The 13,695-nt window shown below is 41.4% G+C and overlaps 1 long non-coding RNA gene across 1 annotated transcript; it reads right to left on the bottom strand.

Moving 5' to 3' along the window:
- Positions 1-1,401: 1,401 nt before the first annotated feature.
- Positions 1,402-2,058, bottom strand: LOC147889698 (uncharacterized). The gene is made up of 3 exons (XR_015542840.1): positions 2,023-2,058; positions 1,880-1,933; positions 1,402-1,615 (listed from the first exon to the last, which is right to left on the bottom strand). It is a non-coding gene; the product is annotated as an uncharacterized LOC147889698 (long non-coding RNA).
- Between the last annotated feature and the right edge of the window lie 11,637 nt (positions 2,059-13,695).

The raw sequence follows: 13,695 nt of genomic DNA on the forward strand, positions 1-13,695 counted from the left end.
AATACAACTGACAAACATAGAATGCATGGAATGGTAGCTTACCTTAACACTTTTACCATGTTCTCTACAAAATCCATATGGAAGCTTGTCATGAATGATCACACGTCTAACAACCTCCAAGCCTTGGACATATGCAAACCGTTCCATCCAACCAATACATTGTCCTGCAAGCAATTACTTTTATTTAAAACTAGTAGAATGGAAACAAAAAATGTGAAATGTCACTTGTGGTATTGTGCCTTACCTGCCAAAGGACATATGCATGCCAACCAACCACTATCAGACAAAGAAACTGATGCAACTGCAAGCCCATGCCGCACATGGTCCTTGAGCAAGACATTCCAAGTAGGAGTCGGTCCTCTCTCATCAATTAGATAGCTAGATGGAAAATTGAGCAATATAAAATCTAAAGCCCACTTCACCTTCTTACTCATCCTCTTGTAGTCCTGATCTCGACTAGCCACTATAATGAAAAACTCATGCAAAATAGCATACTTATCATTTCTTTTAGAGTCAGCAAAGTCTTTGCCCATGGCAATGTAATCACCAACCGTACAAGCAAACAAAGGTGTGATGCCACGGGCCAAGGAAATGTCAGGTGACTATGATTGATGGAACACATATTGCTTCAAAAGTCTTGAGATTGATTCTCCACCTATATGCAAAAGCAAATCAATTACAAGCAAAACTAGTGATAAAAGAACAACTCCATAAGTAAAACACCACCACACCCTTACTTGCACTCTTTGTGTGATCGATTTCATGATGCATAGGACTAGATGGTCCCTCATCTAGAAAGAGAACAATCATAAACTTATTAACGCAATGTCAAAACGAATTGAAGAAAACAACAATAAACAATCATAGTGTATCTTCCTTACCTTTTTTTGTAGCATGTTCTTGTTTCTCTTTCTCTTTCTCTTTCTTATCTCTCCTTGAGCTTCCCTCCACTTTGTCCTTACTTGCTTCACTAGCTTTCTATGAAGCATAAGTGTTGTACAAGTCTCTTTCCCGCACCAGTACTTGTCCTTTAGAGAAATCTATCCACCAGGGGCAATGTGCTAATTCCCATTGAGAGAGACGATGCATTCCAGGTGGATACATGCATGCAGCATGACCAATCTCCACCCAACTCTTGCACAAATTTGGAATGTCAAAGATCCTTTTCTCTGTTGCTAAGTGGGAGAGATATCTATCAAGAAACAAAAAAATTTTGGATGTCCCAAACCATTAAAAGGTCAAGAAATCAGGTGGAACAACCATCAATGATTGTGTAATTACATGAATCAATAGCACAAACATAGAGAAATAAAAAATAAACATTGGATTTGAATTGAAATCATACCTATAAAGCACCCTATGGGTAGCCATGTCCAACTCAGATAGTCCATCTCCTTTTTTTCCACCCTTATTCTCCATCTTTGTTTCCTTTGATCTTAGCACCACAAACATATGTTTTCTCCCCTCCAATTTTATATCCTCCATGTATTGCTGCAATGTGTAATCCTTAGGGGTATCCAAAGGAGTGCCCATTGTTGTGATCACCCTCAAATCTTCAAGCACTTTCAATGACTGTGTCTCCATCTTCTCCAAAAATATTTCTCTACTAATCCACCTAAACAGTAAAAGTTGATGTAATTTTATAATAAAAAATAAGAGTCATGCCATTGGTAAGAAACATACAAAAACCATGAAAGTTGGTTTGTATTGGTAGTAGAAACACACCCTTTGTACTCAAGGTTGCCCACAGGCATGAAGTACATGTCTCGCATAGGTTTAGTGGCTTCTAACAAAGAAAGGAATATATTTTTCTTTTCTAATCTCAAATCAGACTTTGCAATGAGTTGGAGCTTCTCCAATGTCACGCAAGAGTCTGTACCATCAAAGCACAAGGCAAACAACTTTTCCAACCAAGCCTCTCCAAGACCAGGATCTATACAATTCAACACCTATCCAAAGATGACATGTTAGTCACTTAACTTCAAAATAAATGCAACAAAGTATAGAAAATTCAATTCACACCTTTCCCATCCTATCAGCAATTCTCTTTTGAATTATGGTACGTTGCTTTCCTTCTACCTCTCCCCTTTGATCTAAAGGTAGCTTTCTAGATATTTTGTCAATTGCCTTTTTAAGCTCTGTATTGTACTCCACCTACATCCATAAGTTCCAATTAGAGAAAGAAAAGGAGTGATAAAGAAATAAGAGTCAATATGAGTGCGATATTCTACCTGGAAGACAAGCCTTGCTAGATAACCTCTTGTCAATGGAAACCATGGCTCCTTCCCTTTACTCTCTTGAGCCCTCCAATTCTCTATTGATTTGATCTCACTCGAAGACAATGTTCTCATAAACACCAAAGGGTCACACTCACAAATGTTGTGTGCATTTATGAGTATGTCCCTCAGACTGGGTTTGATAATGGCATGTTCATTCATACTACAAAACAAAGAGCAAAGTACAACCCAATCAATAAATGCAAAGTAGCACAAAACACAAATGTCAAGAAGCTTCAAAGAGCACATGTACTTACGAATTCATTCATTGTAGCATTGCCAAGAGAGAAATCTCACTAATTTTCCTTGGGTCAATTATTGTGCATACCACTCGTACATGTCTTTTCTTGTTTGTAAAAAAGATGTCCTTGATAACACTCATCCATGCAGTGGTCCTATGATTGCCCTCCCAAACAAATAGCATCTTTCGTGACATAAAATGAAAGTCAGTGTTAGACATCACATCTTTCTCAAACTCTTCATCCACCTCTCTCCAAGTGGGAGACCAACTCTCCCTCATATCATCTGTCACAACTATCTCCTCTCCATCACTCTTGCAAACAGATACAATGAAAGACCCTTTCTTTGGGAGATAGCCCTCCACTTGGAATGTACTTTTGAGTGAAGATACATCATCACGAAGTCCTCTCACTCTTGCATAGGGTATCAACCTACACAATGGTATGCGAGGACACCGATCTGAATCAAGCATCCTACATTTGCCAATCACATCACCTCCTCCTCCCACCTGAACTTCATTGTCATCCAACTCATCCTCCTCCACTCTTGGACCTTCATCTCTTTGAGTTGATGATGTTTGAACCTCTAGACCCACCACGCTTTTTGGTTCTTCCATTCCACCTATTGATGATTCAACATTGTGATCTTCTTTTGTTCCTCTTGTTGCCTTTGTAGCATGTGCCACTTGAACTTTTCTTCCTTTCATATATCTACCAATGCAATTGATTTCCAGTTTAGGGAACATATATCCACTTATGTGCTAAAAGAAAAAGGTTCATCTCTCATGCACACACATTGAATTGATTGAAATAGAATTAACAGAATAAGGAATTCAATTGTTGATGCCAAGACATTAAGATTGCAATACAAATTTCTTGAAGATATTACATGTCCTTGATATAAATTATTGTTACAGATACACAAATACTTATAGACAAGTGCATTGATAGAAATACATATTATAAAAAAGAATTTCATAAGAAGGATATACCTGAAATTATATCTACAAGTACATGATTACATGCATTGTCAAGACTGAAGAAACAAGGGGTTAAGACTGAAGAATCAAGACAAAGCAATGCACATAGTGTATCAACTTGTAGTCCTATCTATACACTTGTATATATGGAATTGCAGTGGTATATATGCATTTCTATGCACTTGTATGCCTATCCCTTACCCTCATGAAAAGACACCCAAAGAGGACAAAAAGGACAGCGCATTAACGCGCTGTCCTTTTTGACCTCTCAAGGTGTCTTTTCATGAGGGGTTCATACTCTAGACACAAAACAAAGCCATGCACTAGTGTACATGCACTTGATTAATGCATTGTCCTTTTTGACCTCTCAAGGTGTCTTTTCATGAGGGGTTCAGACTCTAGACACAAAACAAAGACATGCACTAGTGTACATGCACTTGATCTTAAATGCAACAATTTGTAAGCAAGGAGGGGCTATTGGACTACCCGAGGGGCCAAAATAGACAGCGCGTTAACGCGCTGCCTATTTTGGTCCGTCATGCAATCCTAGAGCATATGCGGGATTGTCTTTGAATTTGACCTTCTTTACCATGCTCGCTACCGGCAGTGGAAGGTAGGTCAGGTGGATATGGAAACAACTATGCAGAATGGGTAGGTAGTACTTTGCATGTCGTTGTTTCACTACATCTACCCCTATTATTGCTTGAATATCTCGCATGGGGGGGAGGGCACTTGGACTGCTTGGGGTAGAAAAAGAGGCAGCGCGTTAACGCGCTGCCTCTTTTGCTACCCCAGGCAGTCCAAGAGTCCCTCCCTTGCATGGATTTTGTCCAAGAGTCCCTCCCCTGGAGGGGAGGGTGGGGGAGAAGCCGAGGCCTTTGACAAAGAAGGTGTGGGTGAGCTTAGCAGAGGGGGAATTAGCAGCTTCTCGTCATCTGTTTGGTTGAATTCACAGGCACTGCCTCAACAACCAGCAATGGAGAGGAAAAACGATGCACATGAGAAGTCGAAAGACATACTCAAACATTCCTCCGGCGACCAAGTTGACTGGAATGGAGTTGAATGGAAACAGAGTTGAGGCATGGGGAAAAAAAGTGTCCAAGAGATGTTGAATGGCTTTCCAAGGATTTCTATTGTCGCTTCAAAGACTCCCTTCAAAGACTCGTTCAAAGACTCGCTTCAAAGATTTTTGTCGTCCGCTTCAAAGACTCACTTCAAAGACTCATGGACGCCTGAAGCAAATTTCCACTTATATCATGAATGACAGGAAAGCGCATCCTCTTACGCATTTCATCCTGAACACAAGAGCAAAAATTCCTGGCAGCCGCAGTAGTGCGAGCCGCATTAGAGGTTGGCTATCATCATTAGAGGTTTGCGACGGGAGGATTTGTTTGTTACTTCTAAGGTTTTGTGCAAAATCTCGCCGCTGATGTGTATTTGAGGGACATGTTGAATGTATACTGTGCTAGGAACCGAAATGGGAATACAATCAAGCTTGCCCAAGCAATTTCGAAGCTTCTTCCTCCAATGCTAGTATTTTAGTTTCTCATATCCAATGCTAGTATTTTCAATATCGCCAAGGCCATGATCGCTTGTATGCATAGCCATGATCGCTTGTATGGTGAGTTGATTGTCGTCCAAAACTTCCAGCAAAGCTTCAGGCCCTTCACTTTTGCAACCTCCAGCAACCTCCAGCAAAGCTTCAGGCCCTTCACTTTTGCAAGCCCCACCCTCAAGACGATTTTCTGTTTCAAATGCTTTTACTCCTGAATTACTCGTCGGCACGTCGCCCTCAGGATGCCTAGACGATAGTCGCCAAGAGCAAGACTGAAACGACCGCGCGGTTTCAACAATGGGAATGTAGAGAACGAAGAGTGTATTACAAACGTAGGTGATGAGGAAAGGGGAGACGCCACTATCAACGATGGATTGAACTACGAAGCTAGCAACGATCCAGATGACGGCCACAGCGATGACGTAGAGCATGCTGACTATCCATTGCCATGTCTATGGCACAAGCAAGGGAGACTTGGCGAGCAATGGAGCAATTGGAGCAATTGGCACAGATCAGCTACAGAAATCAGCTCCTTGGCGTTGTTAATCAGCTACGGAAATCCTTCAACCGTCAAATGAAATGATCTTTACCTGGCATGATCTTACAAAGACTCATTTTGCCTCCGCTCAATCTACAGCCTCCGTTCCATCACAGCCTCCCCCCAAAAACCTCCGCTCAATCTACAGTCTCGAGCACGCCATTCTACTCCACCTCGCAAAATTTCGCTACCAGCACGCCTTTCGTCCCTGCAACTTCCACGCTTGCAACCCATCTTTTCGCTACCCGTCTCTGCAACTTCCATCTCTACCACGTCTCACCGCCATCTGCTTGATTTCTGCCCATTTTCCCCTATTATACTAAAAACCTTTGGATGCCTTTGGTGGCTTCCCATGCCAAAGGCGCCACTCTCTACTAATACTCATGCAGCAGTCCATTCTGCCGTATCTCTTCATTATGGCAGGAGGTGACATTGCATATGCTGAGCCTTCTGAATTGCACTTAGCGGCAAACTAGTTTTCTGTAACGGAGGCTTCAGACCATTTGAGCACTCACATGGGAGGGAGACTCTTGGACTGCCTGGGGCAGCAAAAGAGGCAGCGCGTTAACGCGCTGCCTCATTTGCTACCCCCGGCTGTCCAAGTGCCCCTCCCTTGCATGGCTATGGTCATTGAAGTTCAGAAGAGAAAAGAGGTGTGCTTACCTCAGAATCTCTTTGCTCCTCGAAGTTCGTTGCTCGTTCAACCTTCTTCTGGTTACCTAGCTTTTGGATTATCAAAGCTCTTTCCTCTTTGAAGCTCTTTGCTCGTTGCCCAACTCCTGGAATATGGAAGCTCGCTAAAGCTCTTTGTTTGTTGCCGTTTGGACTTTCTTCTGGTTGCCTAGCTCCTAGATTATAGAAGCGAACAGAGGTAAAGGGACCTGCAGGCTAAACTGTTGAACGTTGACATCGCTTGGTCTTTGTGTTGGTGGGGAGGAAGGGATGGTTGAGGAAAAACGGCCTCCTTCTGACTCCGCCCTTCCTCATTATTAGAGCCGCTTTAATTCTGCCTTTCCTCAAGATTTTGCAAGATACCATGTCGATTTTGCAGTAATGATTTTGCAGGCGTGGCCTTTATAGAAACGATTCTCCAGTGATTCTCCAGTGATTTTGCTATCAGGAGAAGACGTGGAGAATGCTAGCAACCGCATAAACCCATTGTACTAACTCATGATGTCAACCGCATAAACGGAAGGTGGGGGAATAGTAATATTGCTCGTTCATGCAAACGTGAAGTGAACTAACACATTTTAATAGTTTTAAATTTAGATATAGATTTGAGAAGACACACATTTTGATAGTTTTCAATTTAGGCATAGATTTGAAATACTACTCATTTAGTTGTATTTTTTGTGTTCAACTATTGTTTTGAGAAAAAAATTGTCCATCAGTATTAGAAAAAGTGTTATATATTAATATAAAACTATTATGTATTAGTTCTTGTCTTATAATATGTGTTTCTATTCCTCTCTAACTATTGCTAGTAAAATATAATAAATATTAATATTTGATTTTTCAATACCAATATATAAATTTGAAAGTGACTTGTCTCTTTATTCATTTATATTAAATGTACACCCTTACTGAATGAAATGCATGGAGGCATCGTTCAAGTTACTATCTCCATGCTGGCATCTTGTTCAATGATTACCATTATTCTAAACAAATAAACACATATTGTTCAATAAAGACTTACAGTTAAACGACCACCTTGGATGCTAATAGTGGCAACTCTACAAACTTTTTAGTAGCAAGCCATTTGCATTTGACACATAGAGAGACAAACTTGCTCCATCTCTTCTCTCCCATAATCCCTTTCAGTGTCTCTTTCAACACTTCTCTCTACTCCATTCTCTTCGGTCTCAAACTTGTCTATTCCATTTCTTCTTTTGCCTCCCTGTCTCTAGAACCTTTGTGTAGCTAATGCCATTTTTAGTTTTCATTCGCTTTGGAGAACATGAATCATTGACCATTCATTATGACACTCCTTTCCTAGAGGTTTTGTTGGTGGAGCTTAAGGAACACTTTCACATTGAGAATGAGGACATTGAGATGCATCAAGAAATCGGAATAGATGAGCTTGCCATTGTGCTTCCAGTGGTGAACTTAGAGGATGGTCATAAAGGGTTCAAGATTAGTGGCAGCCAACAATCAACTTTAAGAGTTCATGTGCTTGATAAGAGAGGTACTTATGGTGACTTTATGAATCCTGGGGTGAATAGTGTGGGTTCACTTATAGAGAGGATGCCTTTGAATAGTTCTCTTCATGTTGCACTCAAATCTGCAATTCGGGTGGAGAAGGTTACTAAGCTTCCTCTAACTTATGTTGGATATATTGTCTTTGAACTTCCACCTATGCCTAAGGGTTCACCAATGTCTGGAATGGAACAGAATGCTGATGGCCATGTTTGGACAAAATATTCCACATGTTCGCAAGACTGCTTCAATGGTGTTGTGAGGATGAGTAGATGTTCAGGTTATTTGAGATGTTGTAATTTGGATTGTCCTTTCCTTGAACGAATGGAAGTTTTTAATGATACACAGTGGAAAGGAAAGCTTAGGAGGCCTCCTCTACCTGGTCCCATTGATCCAGCTTTGGGGTCACTTGTGTGCAAGCATTGTGATGCAATACCAAAGTGTGTTCACCTATGCAGTGCTATTATATATTATTGCTTTCCCCATGAACGAGTGAAGACAACAAGATGTGCAGTGCATGTGGGTTTCCATGACCATCCAGTTGAAAAAGGTTGAAGTCGAGCAAAGGAAATGCAAGTAGAGGATCTTCTTTCAATGTATGCTAAGTTGAATAGAAATTCATCTTGCAAAAATATCGAGGTGTTTGTGGAACAAGAGTTTGTGATGGATATGATGCTAGCAAAGGATGGGGTTGTTGTGGAGCCGCTAGATGATCAAATGTTTGAAGAAGTACTTGAAACCATTCCACCAATGACCCAGAGATGGAGGCTTCAGAGAGTGGTGCAGAGAGCAAGAAGTGAGGCTAGAGGAGGGGATGGTGGAATGGATTCAGTACTTGATTTAAAGAGGAGATGTAGATATCCATACCTACAAAGTATCCTTTTTCTTGAATAATTGCAAGATGAACAACAACCACATATCTTCAAAATGTCGACCATTGGTCTAGGATGAGGAGTTGATCTAGTGAATCACATGCAGCATGGTGGAAGCTTGGGATCACAATGGGTTCATTTTGACCATGTGCATCGAGTGAGGGGATGGTCAACAATGGATGCTCATGTGTATGACCCATCCATAAGGGAACTGTTAACTATAGCAATATGTGAATTCAAGGTGGAGGATAACCATGCTCAGGTTCAATTCTGGGAGCTACTGAGCAATACAATGGAGAAGAATGGTCTTGAAAAACCTCAATTCCGTGGATTCATGGTAGATGGAGTAGGAGCAAATTGGCTAGCTGTCCGCACTATTTACAATGGTGGACCTGAAAATGTGATGGATGGTAGATAAAGAACTTATGTTTTCCATTGGGAGATGAGCATGGTTGAGCACACCAAACGATGCATTAAGCCACAATTTCAAGAGGAGCATAAAGTTCTATGTCAGAAGTGGAGAGAGGCAACAACTTCAACTTTTGCAGACCGATGCAAACAAACATTGAATTTGTATTGGTCCCCCATTCATGTGAAGGAGGGTGAGCTACCAACATTGCATACGTGGCTAGCTTGGTGGGATGTTAGAGTCAACCAGTGGGGGGGAATGTTCTTATGGCAAGAAGAGCACTCTGGATTTGTTCCTACAGTGAACCTTTCAGAGACAACATTCTAGCATGAGAGCAGCACATGAATATGAAAAACACATAACATTGTATGATGCTTGTGCAGCAGATCTTGCAATGAGTGTCCTTCAGAGTGCCCACTACAATGCCTTTATGAATGGAAAACACTTGGGTACAGGACCAAATTTGGATGCTCTACGTCGAAGAATACTAGGTGGTAGTGGGTCTGGTAAAGGGGACAGAAATAGGCTTGTGGATTTATCACACACAGTGATTGAAGAGTCCGGGATACAATCTCCTGAGATGCATAGACCAGTAACAGAACCGGTGAGCATAAGAAGAAAGAGGGGTTCAAAATGTTCGACATCGGTCCATGCAAATGATAGTCATCAACTAGAGTACATCACAGTGACAACAAGGAGAGTGATAGGAAAAAGAAGACACATTGATTTTAAAAGTCCATCACAGGATGGGGTTTGTAGAGAGATAGATATTCCTGAAACCAATTGGGCCATCAGGAGAACCGAACCACATAGCGTTGTCACATGCTTTGGCTACTTGGCAGAGAGTCGGAGATGATGTGGGGCACTAATCAATGCACTTGGTAGAACTGCAAGTTATGGTGTGCCAGCCCCTTGTTTTAAGGGAAGAAGGCAACATTCTCATGGAGTGACAGAGCAGTTTGTATGGTTTTGTAATACTTTTGTCACCCATACATGGAATGTGGATAAATCCATTCAAGGTGTTCCTGGGGTCTCTCCAGGTGTATGGAAGGTTGCAAGTGGGACATCAATGACTATAGATGAGAGGGGTGCTCTTGTAAGGGCAGGGTTTGTATTTGATAGTGATGATTCTATTGGTGTGATGGGGCCTCCTTGTGCGCAGCAGATCCATACACCTAGCCATGTCCGCCCTTCTCGTTGTGATGGAAAGCTTGTTTCATGGAGAAGTAAGTTGAATAAAGATTTCAAGGAAAGGATACACAAGGTAGTTACGGAAAATGGGGAGGTGGTGAGAGAGAACATCATTATTCCACATGAGGTGCATGTATTCCATGTTCGTACAGCAGGATCAATGTCCAAGGGGCTAACATATAGTGTCTCGATTTCAGAGTTCCCACGTTGCACATTCCTTGATTTCATAGAAAGGGAAGCAAGAAAAAGTCCCTACATGCCTTGCAAGCACATATACTTTGTGTTTATTTGTGTCTTGGGCTTGGCTGAAACGGTGCATCAGTTTATGCAGCAGGCTGCAACGACAAAAGTTGAATTGTTTTAAGCTCTAGGTGGTAGAAGAAACCCATCAAGTATATAGTGTATGGCTTGGATGTCCTTTTTTCGCATTTCCTTCAGAAGCGGATAATATATGTAGTAAACACATAACAATGTGCATTGTTGTTTGTCCGCGCTCGCTTATTTGGCCTCGCTCGCTTTTCTTCGCTCGCTTTTTGGTAATCCCCCCATATTTGGACAGCATGTCCAATCCATACTGCCTCTGTAAGAGCCCTATCCCACTTGTGGATCTAATCACCTCGATACCCAAGAAGTAATGCAACTCTCCCAAATCCTTCATCTCAAACTTCTGCTTCAATAGCATTTTCACATGAAGGATATCTTCATCATTATCACCTATGATGATCAAATCATCAACATAAATGACAAGCAGCATAATGCCTTTATCTGTTTTTCTCACATAAAGTGAGAAATTTGCCTTGGAAATTTGAAAGCCAATAGTGACAAGATACTATCCTATCTTGTCAGGCCATGCTCTGGGTGCTTGCTTCAAGCCATACAAGGCTTTCTTCAACTTGCAAACAAACTCAGGATGAACAACACGCACATAACCTGGTGGCTGCTCCATATAGACCTCTTCTTGCAAATGACCATGCAAGAAGGCATTCTTTACATCCATCTGATGTAAGACCATCCCTTTGATGCAACCATAGCAATGATTGCTCTTACGATTGCCATCCTTGCAACCGGACTGAATGTTTCTTCATAATGAATGCCATATGTTTGTGCATACCCCTCGACATTTAATCTTGCCTTGTATCTATTCACAGAACCATCTGCATTGTGCTTCACCTTATAAACCCACTTGTAGCCTATTGCATTCTTGTCTTTAGGCAAAGGCACCAATTCCCATGTAGCATTTCCTTCCAAGGCATCCATTTCTTCATCCATGGCTTTCTCCCATTTTTCTTTTCCCATGGCTTGCTCAAAAGAAGTGGGTTCTGGTTCATGTATCACTTTGACCATATAGGCATAGTGAATGGTTGTAAATCCATCATATTTCAGCCTATCCATAGGATACTTAACTCTGGTAGACCTGCACAAAATAGGCTCACTACCAGGTGCTCTCAAAACATCCCTTGTCTTCCTTACTCCAGGTATAACAATAGAAGGAACACCCAACTCATCATCAAGGCTCTGCTCTGAGCCACTGGATTCACCATCCACATAAGAGTGACCTGCATTCACATCAAACATGGGCTGATCTACTTTCTCTTTTCCTTTTTGTGATACTTGCATATCACTATCTGCATTGCTTTGAGGAGATCCTCCTGATCTCAATCTGCTTGTCCATGGTAAAGTATGTGAACCACTGCTAGAGGACACTACAGGTCCACTAATATTTTGTGATTGCTGCTGTGAATTCGGTGCAGCATTACCATTTTGTGCATCTACATCATCAATCACATTTACTGGTTTATACCAGCTACTCATCTCATCAAAAACAACATCTCTGCTTACTGTAAACTTATGAGTAGAAGGGTTATAGCATCTATACCCTTTCTGCTGTAAAGGATAACCAATAAAGATGCACTTCTCAGCTTTTGGATCCAACTTGGGTCTCAACTCATCTGGCACATGAACATAGGCAATGCAACCAAAAACTTTCAAATGAGAAATATACGGTTTCCTACCAGTATACCTCTCCTCTGGCATCATGCCATGTATTGCTGCAGTGGGAGTCCTGTTCATTATGTAGACTACTGTAGCAACTGCTTCAGCCCAATAATAATCTGGCAGGTCTTTTTCGTTGAGCATGGCACAAGATACCTCTCCAATATGCCTGTTTTTCCTTTTTGCAGGTCCATTTTGCTGTAGGGTATGACTGCATGAATATTGTTGCTTTATGCCATGCTCCTGCAGGAACCTTGGAAACTCATTTGAGAGGTACTCTCCCCCTCCATCTGACGTTAGGCATTTTATTTGCAGGCTTGTTTCTTTCTCAACCATAGCTTTAAAAGCTTGAAATGCCCAAACACTTCACTTTTCTTTTTCATAAAATACACCCAAACTTTTCTACTGTAGTCATCAATAAAAGTGACAAAATAATCAGAGCCTCCAATAGATGCAGCTTTAGTAGTCCCTACATCAGAGTGGATTAATTCCAATGGCCTCTTACTCTCTTGAACATGTCTAGGAAATGGTTTCCTTGCCTATTTTCCAAATTGACATTCTTCACATAACTTATGCATTTCTGCAACCTTGAACTTAGGCAATCCTGCAACAATATTTTAGGCCTGCATTAATTATAGTCACTGTACATTAACATGACCAATGCGTTTATGCCAGATATCAATATCTGCAACTACACTGGCCCATGTGCAAACATTGCTGCACTCAATTCAAGCATGTCCGCATCCAATGTAAACATCCTGCCCTTCTTCTTCCCTTTTGCTATCAAGCGACCTTTATTTTTCATATCCTCAACAAAGCATCCATGAGGATTAAATCTGAGCTGCAAGCCCTGCTCAACAATTTGACCAATAGAAACCAGGTTCTTGGTGGCTTTCGGGACATGAAATACATCAGACATGTATTTCTTTTTCCCATCCTGCATAGACAAAGGAATTTTACCAATCTGCACAATAGGATGTGCAGTATCATCACCAGTCTCCACAAATCCTGGTCTTTCCATTTTCCTTGCATCCTGCATCCATTCTGCATGACCTATCATGTGGTTTGACACACCTGAGTCAACATACCACACATCATTGCTTTCTTCTACACTTGTCACAGAATTGGTCATGTGCTGCACCATAAACAAATGCTCATTTCTGTCATCACCCTGTCTACTAGAGGATGCATAATTGCCTTGCTGCAATTTTCCAGTCATGATGTCATTTTGCTTTTTATAGCAGTCTTTAACCATATGACCCATTTTACCACAGTAGTAGCATTCAACATTGCTATTTGCATTTTGGCCTCTCTACCATCCACCACGACCTCTTTGGCTCCCCCTGCCTTTAAAGTTACCACGTCCTCCATAGGACTAGTTTTCTTGAATTTGCTGCATATTATGATTTCTGCCACGGCCTCCAGATCGGCCTGCTGCTCTACTCTG

This window comes from Dipteris shenzhenensis, chromosome 20 (genome assembly GCF_047967505.1).
Source record: "Dipteris shenzhenensis isolate YYH24624 ecotype China chromosome 20, Dip_SZ_1.0, whole genome shotgun sequence".
NCBI lineage: Eukaryota > Viridiplantae > Streptophyta > Polypodiopsida > Gleicheniales > Dipteridaceae > Dipteris > Dipteris shenzhenensis.